The sequence below is a fragment of the Lagenorhynchus albirostris genome, chromosome 13, assembly GCF_949774975.1.
Source record: "Lagenorhynchus albirostris chromosome 13, mLagAlb1.1, whole genome shotgun sequence".
NCBI classification, from domain to species: Eukaryota; Metazoa; Chordata; class Mammalia; order Artiodactyla; family Delphinidae; genus Lagenorhynchus; species Lagenorhynchus albirostris.
The window spans coordinates 51,392,517-51,407,094 of NC_083107.1; the positions used below are offsets into that span (position 1 = coordinate 51,392,517).

Below are 14,578 nucleotides of genomic sequence, written 5' to 3' on the forward strand. Positions count from 1 at the left end.
ACTCTGCACTTTCACTGCCAAGGGCCTGGGTTCAATCCCTGGTCAGGAACTAAGATCCCACAAGCCGTGAGGCAAAAAAGTTTTTAGAAAGAAGAAAAATTAAAATGAAATTCTACACTTCCATTTCCAGTTATGACCTCCTGATGTGAAAGGCAGTCCTATGTTGCCTGTTGTCCAACATCTGAAAAGAATATTTTATACATATTGCCCATCAAATGGGGCAATATATATTAAGTATAATTTTCAGATGCTGGACAACAGGCAGCATAGGACTGTGATTTCTGAGAGAAGGGAAACAAAGACTCACGAACACCCTGGCTTTCTGCTTGTGCCACAGGGAAGGGGAACCCCCAAAGAACACAGATATTGCACTGAGTTGAGAAAATAGAGCTCCAAGTCTGAGGCTACTGAAGGCATGGAATTTAAGGAGCAGAATACAAGAAAGAAGGGAGCTGTGGAGAGAAAAAGTTTCAAAAACCTGTAGAGAGATCTTCTAATCCTTTGCCTAGGGACTAAGCTGCATATGCACAAGGCAAAACTGCATGAGGCGAGTCAAAGAACAAAATCTGGGGAAAGAACAACTATGGAGCATGAGCTGAACAACTACCTGGGAGTTGTTCAAATTCCTGGCAGCTAGAGTAGAGAGACCTCAATGAACATGACATGCATTTGATAGAGATCTCAGAAAGGCCACGCCTTGGTATTAGGGCTAATCTAGTCCTAGAATAAATAAAATTGCTGAAAACCAAAGATAAAGAGAAAATCTTTAAAGCAGCCAGAGGTGGGGGGAAAGACGTATTGCAAGTGAACAATGGTAAGAATGGCCACTAACTTCTCATCAGAAACAACTTAAACGAGAGAATATTGAAATCATGACTTTAAAGCTACAAGAAAAAAAAAAAAAGAACTGCCAACTTAAATTTCTACATCCAGCATAAATACCCTTCAAAAATGAAGGCAAAAGGGACCAACAAAGTCCAGAATTGTCTTCCTGACACAAACAAGTAGAAAACTAGACAAAACATAAAACAATTATTTTCAGACACTAGGTAACAGGCAGTATGGAAATATGACCTCTGAAAAAAGGGAAAGAAATGAGGTGAACCCAAAGATTGCCCCACCTTTCTGTTTGGAACTACAACAAAAGGAGTGGGAACCCAAACAGAGCCAACAGTCTCACTGAGTTGAGGTGACAGAGCTCAGAATTTGTGGAGTCTGAGACGACTAGAATTTGCAGGGCATATTACCATAAAGGAAGAAACTAAACAGAAACGCTCAACAATCTACAGAAGAGGTCTCCCTGAGTTTCTGGCTAAACACCAATCTGCGTATGTGTGTTATGTAAATCTATGAGGCTAGACAAAGAAAAACTTCAAGAAAATAACAAATACCAGGGAGCTCTAAGCCTCACAACTTCCAGAGTTCACACAGGGCCAGGATCATTCAGTTTCCACCAGCTGGGATGAATAAACCTTGATGAACACATGGGGCAATCAGGTGAGACACAAGAAGGGGCATGCCTCAGTAATGGGCCCAAACTAGCCCTAAACTGAAAGCTATTCTAGAACTGCCCAAAACCAAAGCCCAAAAAACCCTGAACACAAAACTCAAACGATCAATCTGATCCACAAAGCAACTGCCTGCCAGAATAAAACTTAATACTCAAGAAGGAAAGACAAAAAAAAAAAAAAAAAAAAAAAAAAATCAAGGCAAATACTCAACACCATAACCCCAAAAGAAATTACCAGATGTATGAAAAAATAAGAAATGGTAACCTATAATCAGGATCCAGGAGTGGTAGGGATAAGGAGAATTTTAATACAAGGACTTCAAAATAGCTATTAGAAGAGAGTTCAAAGGCTTAAAGGAAAACATGGACATAATGAAAAAAAGAAAAAATCTTAACAGAGAAGTGGAAGTTATTTTTTTAAATCAATAGTAATTCTAGAACTAAAAAAAAAATAACACCTGATATAAAAATTTAACTTGATGGGTATAACAGCATATTAGACAAAGGAGAATTTTTTTAAATTAGTGTGCTTGGGGCTTCCCTTGTGGCGCAGTGGTTGAGAGTCCGCCTGCCGATGCAGGGGACCCGGGTTTGTGCCCTGGTCTGGGAGGATCCCACATGCGCGGAGCGGCTGGGCCCGTGAGCCATGGCCGCTGAGCCTGCGCGTCCCTGTGCTCCGCAACGGGAGAGGCCACAACAGTGAGAGGCCCGTGTACCGCAAAAAAAAAAAAAAAAAAAATTAGTGTGCTTGAAGACTGGGAAACAAACTTTTCATGTTGAAAGAAAAGAAAAAGGGATTAGAAGAAAAATGGAGAGAACTTCAGTGATCTGTGAACTAATATTAAGTGGCTGAATGAACATATGCAGGACTGGAGTCTGAGGAGAAAAATACTTGGAAATTCAAAAATTTGAAGTTAGATGGCTAAAAATTTTACAAGTATGATGAAAACAATACACCCACAGATCTAAGAAGCTCAATAAACCCCAAGAATAAACACAAATAAAACCATACCAAGGAGCATCATAATAAAGTTGCTGAAAACCAGTGATAAAGAGAAAAATCATAAAAGCAGCCAAAGGGAAAACACATATTACATATGGGGAAACAAATAGAAAAATCACCACAGAGTTCTTGTCAGAAGCTATGCAAATGAGAAGATGGAGAATAACATTTTAAGGTGCTCAAAAGGGGAAAAAAACCCTGAAAACCTACAATTCTGTAACTACTAACAATAACTTCCAAAACTGAAGGCAAAATGAGAGACAAAGTGGGGACAGAGGGAAAGAGAGAGAAAGCTGCACTAAAAGAAATATAAAAGGAAGTTTTGCAAGCAAAAGGGATATGATATTAGGCACAAACTTGAATCTACACAAAGAAATGAAGATCTAAATAAGTGATTAAAATGAGACAAATAAGAAAGACATTTTTCTCATTTTTAATTGTTCTAAAAGGTAACTGCCTGACAAAAACAAAAAGATCAGCAACAGGGCTAAAACACACATATCAAAATGTATGACAAAAAAGCACAAAACATGGGAAGGAGAAATTGTAACATTATGTACAATTCTTGCATTACTCATGAAGTGGTATAATATTATTTGATGGCAGACTGTTATTAATTAACTAGAAGGACTACCACTAAAAATTTTTTTAAGAGAAATGTTATAAACCAACAGAAAAAATAAAATGGAACCATAAAGAATAATCCATCCAAAAGAAGACAAGGAAACCAAGGAAAAAAGAACAAATAGTAAGATAGTACATTTTAATCCAACCTTAATTCCATTAAGTGTAAATGGTCTAAGCTAGCGGTAGGCAACCTTTTTCTATAAAGAACCAGAAAATATTTTATGCTTTGGTCTCTGTCCCAGCTACTTAACCTTGCCACCTGTAGCACAAAAGCAACCACAAACAATATGTAAATGAATGAACATGACTATGTCCCAATAAAACTTTATTTACATAAACAAGTGGTAGAGTTTGGTCTGCCAGCCATAGTTTGCCAATTGCTGGTAAACACACCAAATTAAAAGAGATATTGTCAGACTGGATAAAAAAGCAAGACCCAACTACATGCTGTTTACAAGAAACCCACTTTAAATATAACGATATAGATAGGTTAAAAGTAAAAGGATGGAAGAAGATATACCATGCAAAATCAAAAGGACACAGAGACTTCAGAACAAGGGAAATTACCAGGAATAAAAAGGGACATTTCATGATGACATGGGGACCAATTCATTAACAAGACTTAACAATCCTAAATGTGCATGCACCTAACAGTGCTCTAACAGTGCTTGAAACATGAAACAAAATCTGATAGAACTGAAAAGAGAAACAGAGAAATCCAAAATTGTAGGTGAAAACTTCAACTCTGCTCTCTCAGTAATTGATAGAACAAGCAGGCAGAAAATTAGTAAAAATATAGAAGATATACAAAGACCAACCTAACCTAATTGACATTTAGAGAGCATTCCACCCAGCAACAGGAGAATATACATTCTTCTCAAGTACACATTGAACATTCAGCAAGATATACCATGTGTTGGGCCATAAAACAATAAAAAAAGCTTAAATGGATTGAAATTATTAAGAGTTTGTTCTCTGATCACAATGGCATTAAATGAAAACACAGTAACAAAACACCTGGAAAATTCCACATATTGGGAAATTATTTGGCAAAACTCTTTGAAACAACCCATGAATCAAAGAACAATTATAAGAGAAATTAGGAACTATTTTGAATATAATGATAATGAAAATGTATAGCTTTAAGTGTTGATAATTTTTTTAAAAAATTAAAAATCAATGACCTAAGCTTTCACCTTAAAAGCTAGAAAAAGGAGAACAAATTAAACCCAAGTATGGAGAAAGTAAGGAATTAGTAAAAGAGCTCAAATCATGAAATAGAAAACAGATAAACCAGAGAGAAAATCAACAAAACCAAAAGTTGATTATATGAAAGGACTGATGAAATTGATAACCCCTAGCTACACTAATCAGGAGGGAAAAGGAGAAAATGAATCCAATATCCAGGAATAAAAGGGAACATCAGTACATATCCTACTCACATTAAAAGGAAATACTGTTTCATAAAATATATAATTTATTTTCAAGCTGATAAATTTGACAAGTTAGATGAAGTGGACAAATTCCTTGAAAGACACAAATTACCAAAACAGACACAAAAAGAAACAGAAAATCTGAACAGTCTTAGACCTATTCTTTTAAAAACTGAATCCTTAATTAAGAACCTTTCCACAAAGAAAACTCCAGGTCCAGATGGCTTCACTGGTGAAGTCTACAAACATTTAAGGAAGAACATCAATTACACCCAAACTCCTCCCTAAAAGAAAGGAAGAGGGAACACTGCTGGTAGGAGTGTAAAATGGTAAACCCACCTTGGAAACTGTTCTGTTAATTTCTCATGTTAAACACACCTATCCCATATACCCAGCAATTCCACTTCTAGGTATTCACCCACAAGTAAAGAATACATGTGTCACAAAAAGCCTATACAAGAATGTTCATAGCAGCTTTCCTCATAACAGTTGAAAACTAGAACAACCCTTTCCACAATAATCATAAACAAAATACAGTACATCCATACAATGGAACAAAATACAGTATATTTCCACAATAATCATAAACAAAATACAGTATATCCATACAATGGAACACTAGTCAGCAACTGAAAGGAACTAAACACTGTTACATGTAACATGGATGAATCTATATTTCAAACAAGAGCTTCATATAATCTTTATGCCCAGGAAAGTTTGATAACTATGGGTATAGAAGTACATAATAAGAAAACAAAAAGAAAATATAAGGGATTTGGGTGGTATATAAATTAATCAGTGCCATATACATCATAACCTATATGTAACAGTTGTCATCTTCCATAATTGCTTAATTGCTATTTAAATCATGTTACAATACTCTTCTGTTCATGTTCAATTTTCTACTATGTGTTCAAGGAGTACTAACTCCAAATTTTAGTCTTCAATCATTTAACAACCCTAATTTCTCATTAACTCCATCCCAAACCATGCATTTTAGATAAAGAGTCCTGTTCGCCAGTTCCTTTGTTTTTTCTTAATGTTCTACTTCCTTGGTACATACTGTTTTCCCTCCCTCTTTAATAATGTTATTGTTACCTTTTGCTGCACAGCCTTGTCTTTCTACCTCCTTTAAAACTGAACCAAAAACTCATCTTTTCCACTAAGTGCTAAACCACCTCAGATTCTTTCCAAATTCCCTCAGCACTTGAAGACCTTGCTCCCAATAGATGTATTTATTTTACTGAATTTGGACATCACTTCTTAATGACTCACCAACTCCATCCCCTGGCTTAGAGAGTAGAACCTTTGGGGGAGAACTGAAAAGATTACAGTCCTCTTCAAGGTTCTTTCTCTTGTGCTGTTTTTACTTTTCTTTCCTGGAGTGCCATTTTATTTGCCAGAGCCTTGAGCTCCATAGGGCTGTAAGAGTAGGAGAGAAAGAGAGGCAAAGAGATGGTTGAATAGGGCTGATCTGGGCTAGATTTTAAAGAAGGTGAAAAAAGCCTTCAGGCTTCAAAATCTGTTCAGACTACCTCACCAGCTCAAGGAAGCAAAGAGAATTCCAAAGAGACTAAAGTGAAGAAGAAGGAAGTGCATTTGTCTACAAATTCCCTGTTATGCTGATGGCCAGACAGGATGCGGGACACTATTTCAAGGACACTAAAATACTTCTGGCAGGAAATATTTCTATATATTCTTTATAAAGCTATGCGGTGGGGGTTTGACTGGAGGTGGGCAAATTTAAAATACATACTTTAAAACGTCTACACTCTCGAACTTAGGGCCAGCACTGGCAGTTACTTTTTGTTCTGCATGCATTATTATTTAGGAATTATGGTCATTACTTGTCTAATTTCAAAACTTTCAACTACAAACGTTATGCCTTCCAAATCACATCTATAAACTTAACCATGTTCCTGAGCTAGACCCGTTATTTCCAACTGATATCTTGTTATTACTTATCTAAAAAGCGTAACTACTTATCTGAAAGCAAACTCAGTATTCCCCTTCTCTCAAACTTGCACATATTTTTCTCCTGCCAAGTCAGGAACCTTAGACTCGTCTTCAACTTCTATCACCTCCGAACACTAACCAAGTCTGGAGGACTTAAACTCCTAAATATCTCTGAAATCAGTGGTCTTGTTTCTATCCCTACTACAAATTCCTTAATTCAGACCATCATAATCTCATTCCTGAACTAGGGCAGAGCCTTAAATGGCATCCTTGACTGTGATTTGCCTACCAGAGGCCACAGAAAATGCCTCATTCACTCACCCTGCCATACATATTCCTTGGTGAATAAATGTCTCAATTCTCTGTTCCTCCAGCCTGTACTCTTCATTACAGCTATAATCAGTTTTTAAAGGACCAAACTATTTGTATCACTTCCTCATCTATAAAACAAAATAAAAATACTAACTCCGGGCTTCCCTGGTGGCGCAGTGGCTGAGAGTCCGCCTGCCGATGCAGGGGACGCGGGTTCGTGCCCCGGTCCGGCAAGATCCCACATGCCGCGGAGCGGCTGGGCCCGTGAGCCATGGCCGCTGAGCCTGTGCGTCCGGAGCCTGTGCTCCGCAACGAGAGAGGCCACAACAGTGAGAGGCCCGCGTACCGCAAAAATAAAAACCAAACAAACAAAAAAAACAAAAAACCTAACTCCTACTATGGCATTTTGTTCCCATTCTACCTTGGCGCTACTCTGATTTCCTAATTTTCTTTTGCACTCATTTTGACAGATCAAACCTCACCCTTTTCCTTAAACACACTATGCCCTTTTATTTTCAATAAATCTAGAATAAACAGTAACTCAGTGCAGCTTATTTTATTTTTATGAGCACGCTTATACAATCTAAAGCCATTAGCTAAACCTATACAGAAGTGAGGAAACAATCAGACAATACAGCCAACTCTCAATTAGCCTATTTTCATAGCCTTGTTAACACGGTCCGTGTAGACTAAATGGAGAAGTGAATAAGATGTTTCAACTACCTGCTAAGCTTTTTCCTTACCATAAATTAATGTTAAAAGTCTTCAGTTACAGACTTATAACCCTCCTTTTGATCAACAGGCACAAAGAGAACTACAACTCAATCTTCTTCCCATCTATTCACATACTTTCTTTCATCTTCTAACACCTCTCTTCTCCACTTCTGCTGTTTCTCCTCTTGTACTTTTCTCTTTTCTCTGTACTTTTCCACTTCTGCTGTTTCTCTTCTTGTACTGCTACCTAAGTTTTCACAGCATCCTCTTTGTCCATCCTTCACAAGAATATCAGTATTCCTCTATCCCTCTTACTGGTAGAACACTTAAAAATTCACAAAGTACTTTCACATTTACTTGGTTCTTAGAACCTCATTTTTGGGGGATTCCAAAATCAACAAATACGAAATATGTGTAATAGTTTCTATATAATATGTTAGTTACCCTTATAAGTAAAATATTTTCTTATATTTTAACTCACATTTGAAGAAATTACAGTTCAAAAGAATACAGCTCAGTGATTCATCTAACACACTGGTACTCCCTCTGCTTACAACTCTACAACCGCTCCTCACCTGCTCATCTCTTAAGACACAGCTCAGCCTTCCCGTACTCCCAGAGCAAGAACGTTAAGGCTGTTTCAATGCTATCCTAATGTTTTCACACCAGTCTTTCAGACCAGTAGAAGAACCCAGGTCGCTGGACGCCTACTCTGTAGTCTTTCCCACCAAAAACTATTTTCTTTGTTAATGTTACCCTTATTGATGCCCATTAATGATCCAGCATTTTATAAAGGCAACAGGAGAAACATTTTATGGGCAGCCAGCACTGCATTTAAGACTGTACACAAAACATCCCTAGATTTCCTTAACAATCAAGAATTTAAGGAATGTCTCTAAATCCTCTCAAAATATCTAGATACTACCTCTTGTGGTAATGACATCCAAAGTTGCCACAGCAAAGAAGTAAAACAACATTTCATAAATTCTAAATTAAACGATTACAAGTTTTCAAAGCTGCCTCCTAATATCCCGGAAATGTTTAGGGTTAACAATCAAAAGATCAGGGCCTTAGTCCCAATTGTGCCACATATTGGCCAACTTGGGAAAGTCACTTAACCTCCCTGAATCAAATTTCCTCTTTGATAAAACTGGATAATGCCATCCACCTTTCAGAACTGTTAAGAAAATTAAATCAAAGAATGATTGCAAATCACCTGGCCTGGAACATAACAGTCAAAAATGGTAACCCCTTTTATAATTATTTTCATGTACAACATCATTCTTGTTTTCAGAACCATGTCCCACAACACTCAACATGTTCTTCCTAGGACTTTGTAGCCAGCCAGTAACTACAATAAATGCCTTCAAGGAAGTTATCTCCATGACTTCTGGATCCCCTTCCTGGGTCACAACTCAGCCTCTAAATATAATTTAGACTATCTCACTCTCTAACATCTCTAACTCTCACTCTCTAACATCTACATTGAAGCTAAGAAAGTAGTTTGCATGGTCTGTACTACTCAGTCCATGTACCCATGAATTTTCAATATGACTAACAGGCAATTCATAAGCCATAATTTTTTTTAACATCTTTATTGGAGTATAATTGCTTTACAATGGTGTGTTACTTTCTGCTTTATAACAAAGTGAATCAGCTACATATATACATATATCCCCATATCTCCTCCCTCTTGCATCTCCCTCCCTCCCACCCTCCCTATCCCACCCCTCTAGGTGGTCACTAAGCACTGAGCTGATCTCCCTGTGTTATGCGGCTGCTTCCCACTAGCTACTGTTTTACATTTGGTAGCGTGTATATATGTCCATGCCACTCTCTCACTTTGTCCCAGCTTACCCTTCCCCCTCCCCGTGTCCTCAAGTCCATTCTCTATGTCTGCGTCTTCATTCCTGTCCTGCCCCTAGGTTCTTCAGAACCATTTTTTTTTAGACTCCATATATATGTGTTTATTATTTTTAAATATATAAAGAAAATCAACTTAATGAAAAACTGAGCAACGGTTGGTTGTTTTTATTATAGCATGATATTTACGGTATCTTTTGAAACCACATTTAATTAAATATTTTATTCACGTAATTAGATTATGCAATAGACGTGAAGAAAAGGTCTGCATGTCTAAGTTCTACAGAATTCCTAAAAGCATGTCATGAGGCCAAAAATGGCCAACAAATTGTAATAATTTCATAATCTTTATTAAAATAATTTATCAGAAGATTAGGAGCTGGTCACTCTCAAACATTAAAATTCTGTATCAATGAAAGAAAAAAAATAACTGGAAGCTTCTGATGGTGCCATGTAACTCTCTTAGCTCTGCTGGTTAGCATTACTTCAGAGTAAAGGGACGTATTTATCATCTGAAGTACCACCAACAGAATGCCTGCCTGAGATCTAAAACAAAATAGGAAAAAGCAACTACTGGCATAATAAAGATGCTTTTGAGCTATAACCTGTTTCTGATTTTAATCTCAAACCTGTAAAATGGGTTCAATTCAATGAAACTCTAAAAATAAGGGCAATTTTTAAATATTATGTGATATACATTTTAAAAATAACTGAAATTAATGTTAAAAAAAAAGAGGTCTAAAAAAAAGTAAGCTCATGTGTGACAGCTGGTAAGAAGCTACGTGGAGGTACAGGTGGTAAAGATGTTGTGAGAAGGAAAGATCACAAAAACGTGGCTGAATAAAAGTTAAGAGGACTGTAAACGGAAGACGAGCTGCTATAAAATCAACTGCAGAACCTGATAAGGAAGAACTCCAGAATATCCAGGAGAAGAAATTCACCACTGTCACCATAAAGCACATTTGCTAAACCACATGTTCTTGAGACTAACTAGGCCTGGACTATAGCAAATCAAAAAGAACGAAACGTTACAAAATTGGAGCTAAGCAAATTTTATCACTAAAACCTAACAGTTTAATGAATGAAGTCATCAAAATATTCATTTAACAGAAAACAAGGTTCAGTGATTTTCTCAAGGTTCCATTGGGAGAAGGGGTTTGCAAATAATAATAGACCTTATAAAGCCCTGGTTTCCTCAGCTAAGTTTAATCAGTAGGACTCCAGAACTCACTGTATTTTCAGTAGAATATCTGCAAATCAATTATTAACATTTTAATTCTAGAATAATGAAACTGCAACAGGGTCTCCCAATGACATTCAGAAAAACAGCCACCTTCACTCTACCTTGATAGGTACACCTAATTCAAGGTCCAAGGTGAGCAGAGTAAGGACTAAAAAAAATAATAAATGAGGGCCTCATTTGCACTAAGTGCCCCTTAAAGCAGACTGTTATTTATAAAATAAATATGATAAATACTGATCATGTATTTATCTGGGAATTTTCTGTAGCCACAAAGTGACTTCGTTAACAGCAAGGAAACAAATTAGCATACAAGTACCTGTACATACCTAATGAACATTACAAATAATATCTAATATTTGTTGCACCCTTTCTCTGTGCTAAGGAAACACTTTTAATCCTCACCAATACCCTACTGAGGTGGGTACTTTTATTAACGTCACTTTACATGTGAGGAAACGTAGGTACATAATGGTTAAATAACTTGCCAAGGATCATAATGTTAATTATACAAATCCAGTCTTTCCTACAACTATGATCAAAATCATGTTTTCCTAAGTATCATGTAATTCTACTACTGCTCTTTGCAAAGGTACCAAAATCCCTTTTAACATAACAAAACCCCCACACTTCCTTAAAATAATAATTTTTGTATAATTTATCTTGAAAATACTAGAGCCTTTTGAATTCTGAGAAATTTTTAAGCAATTAATTTTTAGCATAAAATTTAAAGCACACTAGCCTACTCTAAGAAGTTCATCTAATACTTCAATCTAGATGACAGTTTGTCTCTTCCCAATGAGAGGGGAACATCAGCACTTCCACTAACACTGCAGCATACTGTTTTAAACTGTGCAATGAAAGCTCATCTTGCTTTATGTCATTTCATGCATAAAAGTAGTCAACCCAAACTTCCCCGTCCTTGGAAGGGAACAACATCACCCATAATCCTAAAACCACTTACAGTTGGCACTAGAATGCTTTAGAAATAAACAATGTGAATGTCATAAAGTAGAAAAACCCTGGACTAGAGTTCAGAGACCTGCCCACCAATCCTGGCTCATCGCTAGCTAGAATTTTAGTCCCTTCCACTGGTCTGGGTCTCGGTCTCCTGATCTGCAACATAATCATATCCATGGTCTACTCTTCCAGCTCTAAAAGAAATGTGACTCATACACATACATCTTTTTTCCAAGCTTCCCATTCTCATTCTGTTTAGTTATTACCACTACTTTGCAGCATTAAGCGTTATTTTCCCTTAGTTTTACAATGGGAGAAAACAGCCCATTCTAAACAAAGGTGATAGGAGAAAGCCTTCCTGACCACCGGTTTGCCATAGATGAGTCTGAAGGTGCATAATGTAAAAGCTATTATAATGTTAAAAGGTGTTAGGTTTCAATATTTTAGGCTACTATTTTGTGTGCCAGTACATTCTCCCTAAAGACGGACAGTAAAATTCAAGGACAATAGGGAGAAAAAATTTAATTATCCATTATTTATTCAAGAACTAAGAAGGTGCCAACTGAATATATTAACACCTTTTTGCAGAAATGTTTTCTCTGATGAATTACATTTTACAGCAAAGGGAAAATACAATCTACAAAATTTTCTCATACATGTTTAAGTGCTCCCTTTAAAAAAAAGCTTTTATTTTGTAAATTGTGAGGAATTAGTAAGATAACATATATGATTAAGAAAAGATTAAAAAGCTAGCTGTGCAATTCTTAGCTTCCTCTTCTCAGTGACATGAAGAACCTCCGTGGGCTGCCACAGAGGTGGATTCTGTGGACCAACCCTGGTATGCATTTTCTATGTTCTCAACTCTCAAGAGAATTATGCAAATACAAGATTATTAAAATTAAACTAAGCATCTGACATTAAGATTCCCAAATTTGCATACTGCTTTCTAGAGCTGCTAGCTTACCAACATCTTCCCAGTCCAACACTTTAAAAAGTTAAAATTGCATGACCTTGTAAAGAAACAATTAAAAGCAAGGGAAAGAAAGCATGTGAATTACTTATTAATCTTCTAGAATAAAAGCCAGTAGCAAACTGTAATAATACAGTCCAGTCTAAATGTTAAATTGCAAGTAAGCCACTGCTATAGATGGAGAGACCTGAAGAAAGGATCTTCAGCAGATGGAGAAGCTGCTACAAGAATTTCAAGGTGCAGTTTGAGAATTTCCAGCAAAACTACTAACTGGTATAACACCATCGAACGCATACATACCTTTTAAAATAAAAGATAACTGCCAAGGTCCACCTTTTGGTTGGAATGCCGAAAGAAAATGTCAGAAATCACCTCGTGACTCCAATACCCCGGCCTCTCAAAGTTCAGAACCAAGCAAGTTGTGTGCTTAAACTGTTTCTGAGCATCCTTTTTTAAATGCAACTCCCTCTCCAGAAAGTCATTTCGCTTCAGCTGCTTGAATCCCCAAATCCCAGCACCAAAGAATCTTAGGACCCCAAGTAGTTGCAGAGGGTCTTCCAGCGCCCGCCTGCGCATCCCTTTCCACCTCGGGTTAAACTCCGGAGGTGCTCCAGTCACTTCCCCTATCCAAGCTCCCCAGTTCCCTCTATCATCTCCGGATGAACCTCTCTTCTCGTCGACCTTGAGGACCCCCGGATCGGAGCCTTAGAGCCCCAAGTGACTTGGCGGGTGCCCCCTCCCCTGCAACGCGCGCAAATGCCCCACAGTCTCCGGTGACCTCCCCCCCGATTCACCACGACCCAGATCACGAACGCCCTCCGGCTAGCCCGGAGCGACCCCCTTCCTCTTAGGGGCCCTACGTTCCTCCAACCAGAAAAACAATTCAACGAAATGCATCAAGAGCCCACTGAGCGCAAGCTCCCACTACGCGCCGCACGGTCTGCACGGGGCTCGCGGCCCGGGTCCGCCGTCCCCCGCCCGTCGTCCTCTTCTCGGCCAGAGGGCCGGCGCTGCCTCCGCCCGGGGTGTGGAGGCGCCGGCCGGAGGCGGACTGCGCCGGGCGCAAGCACCGGGGGCCGAAGAGGCGGCCGCTAACGGCTGTGCGGGGGCCAGGGAGCACTCAAGGGCCGGGCCACCGGGGACACTCACCGGTCGGGGCGCGCGGGGCGGCCTCATCCAGGGGCACCTGCGGCCAGGCAGGACGGGCCCGGACGGCGCAGTCACCGAGAGGGCGAGTCCGCCCGCCCGCCCGCCGGTCCCGTCCCGTTCCCTCCGACTGCCCGAGCGGGCACAGTCTCGCTTCCTCCGGACAGAGTCCGGAGACCCCAGCTTCGCCGGATGCCCCCGCCAAGCCCCCACCCCTTTCCCCGGCCACCTCCCCCTCTTCACCCTTTTCCCCTCCCCCCTCCCCCCAACCCCCACCGGAATGGAAAATACCTCCTGGGGCGGGGGGCGGCGGGGGCACGCCTCTCTGAAGGGCAGCCTACCGTGACCAATAGCAGACGGGGCTCTGGAGGGGCGGGATTCCTAACGGCCAATCCGAAGGCGTGTGGGTGAGGGCCGAAGGAGGGAGGCAGGGAGCGAGAGCGGGGAGGCCCGGGAGTCAGGGAGGTCCGGCCGCTCGGGTGCGCGCTGTGCGCGGCTGCCATTTTGGAGTCAGGCCGCTGCGACGGCGGCCGGGTCCGGCCCGGGGGAAAGGGAGGAGCCAGTCAGGTGGGAGAGAGGGGGTCACGTGGGCTTGAGAGGCGGGATAAGGCGGGCTGCGGCCGGAGGGGAGGGGTTGGCGGCGGCGAGTCACGGGGCTGAAGAGGGTCACGTGGTCGGAGAAGGTCCAGAGGTGGGCTTGGGGGCGGAAGGTCAACCTTGAGGAGGGAGAAGCAGGAAAGCTTTGTCCCTGGTTTCAACTCTGTTAGGGAAAAGGAAAGGAAAAATGTTGAATGGAGGGCGTGAGTGCCCGGTAGGAAACTGTGAATGAGTCTCCCTAGCTCCC

At 40.0% G+C, this 14,578-nt stretch overlaps 1 protein-coding gene across 9 annotated transcripts in view; it reads right to left on the reverse strand.

The window, feature by feature from the left end:
- Positions 1 to 14,263, reverse strand: part of SOCS5 (suppressor of cytokine signaling 5) — a 63,535-nt gene extending 49,272 nt beyond the window's left edge. For 4 of the 9 annotated variants that reach the window (XR_009544037.1, XM_060168819.1, XM_060168818.1 and 1 more), the window contains exon 1: positions 13,738 to 13,925. The gene's annotated coding sequence lies outside the window, so the exon portion shown is untranslated. Of the gene's footprint in view, positions 1 to 12,888; positions 12,982 to 13,737; positions 13,926 to 14,025 lie in introns of those variants that run through there. The other 5 variants (XM_060168825.1, XM_060168826.1, XM_060168820.1 and 2 more) reach the window with 3 other exon arrangements.
- Between the last annotated feature and the right edge of the window lie 315 nt (positions 14,264 to 14,578).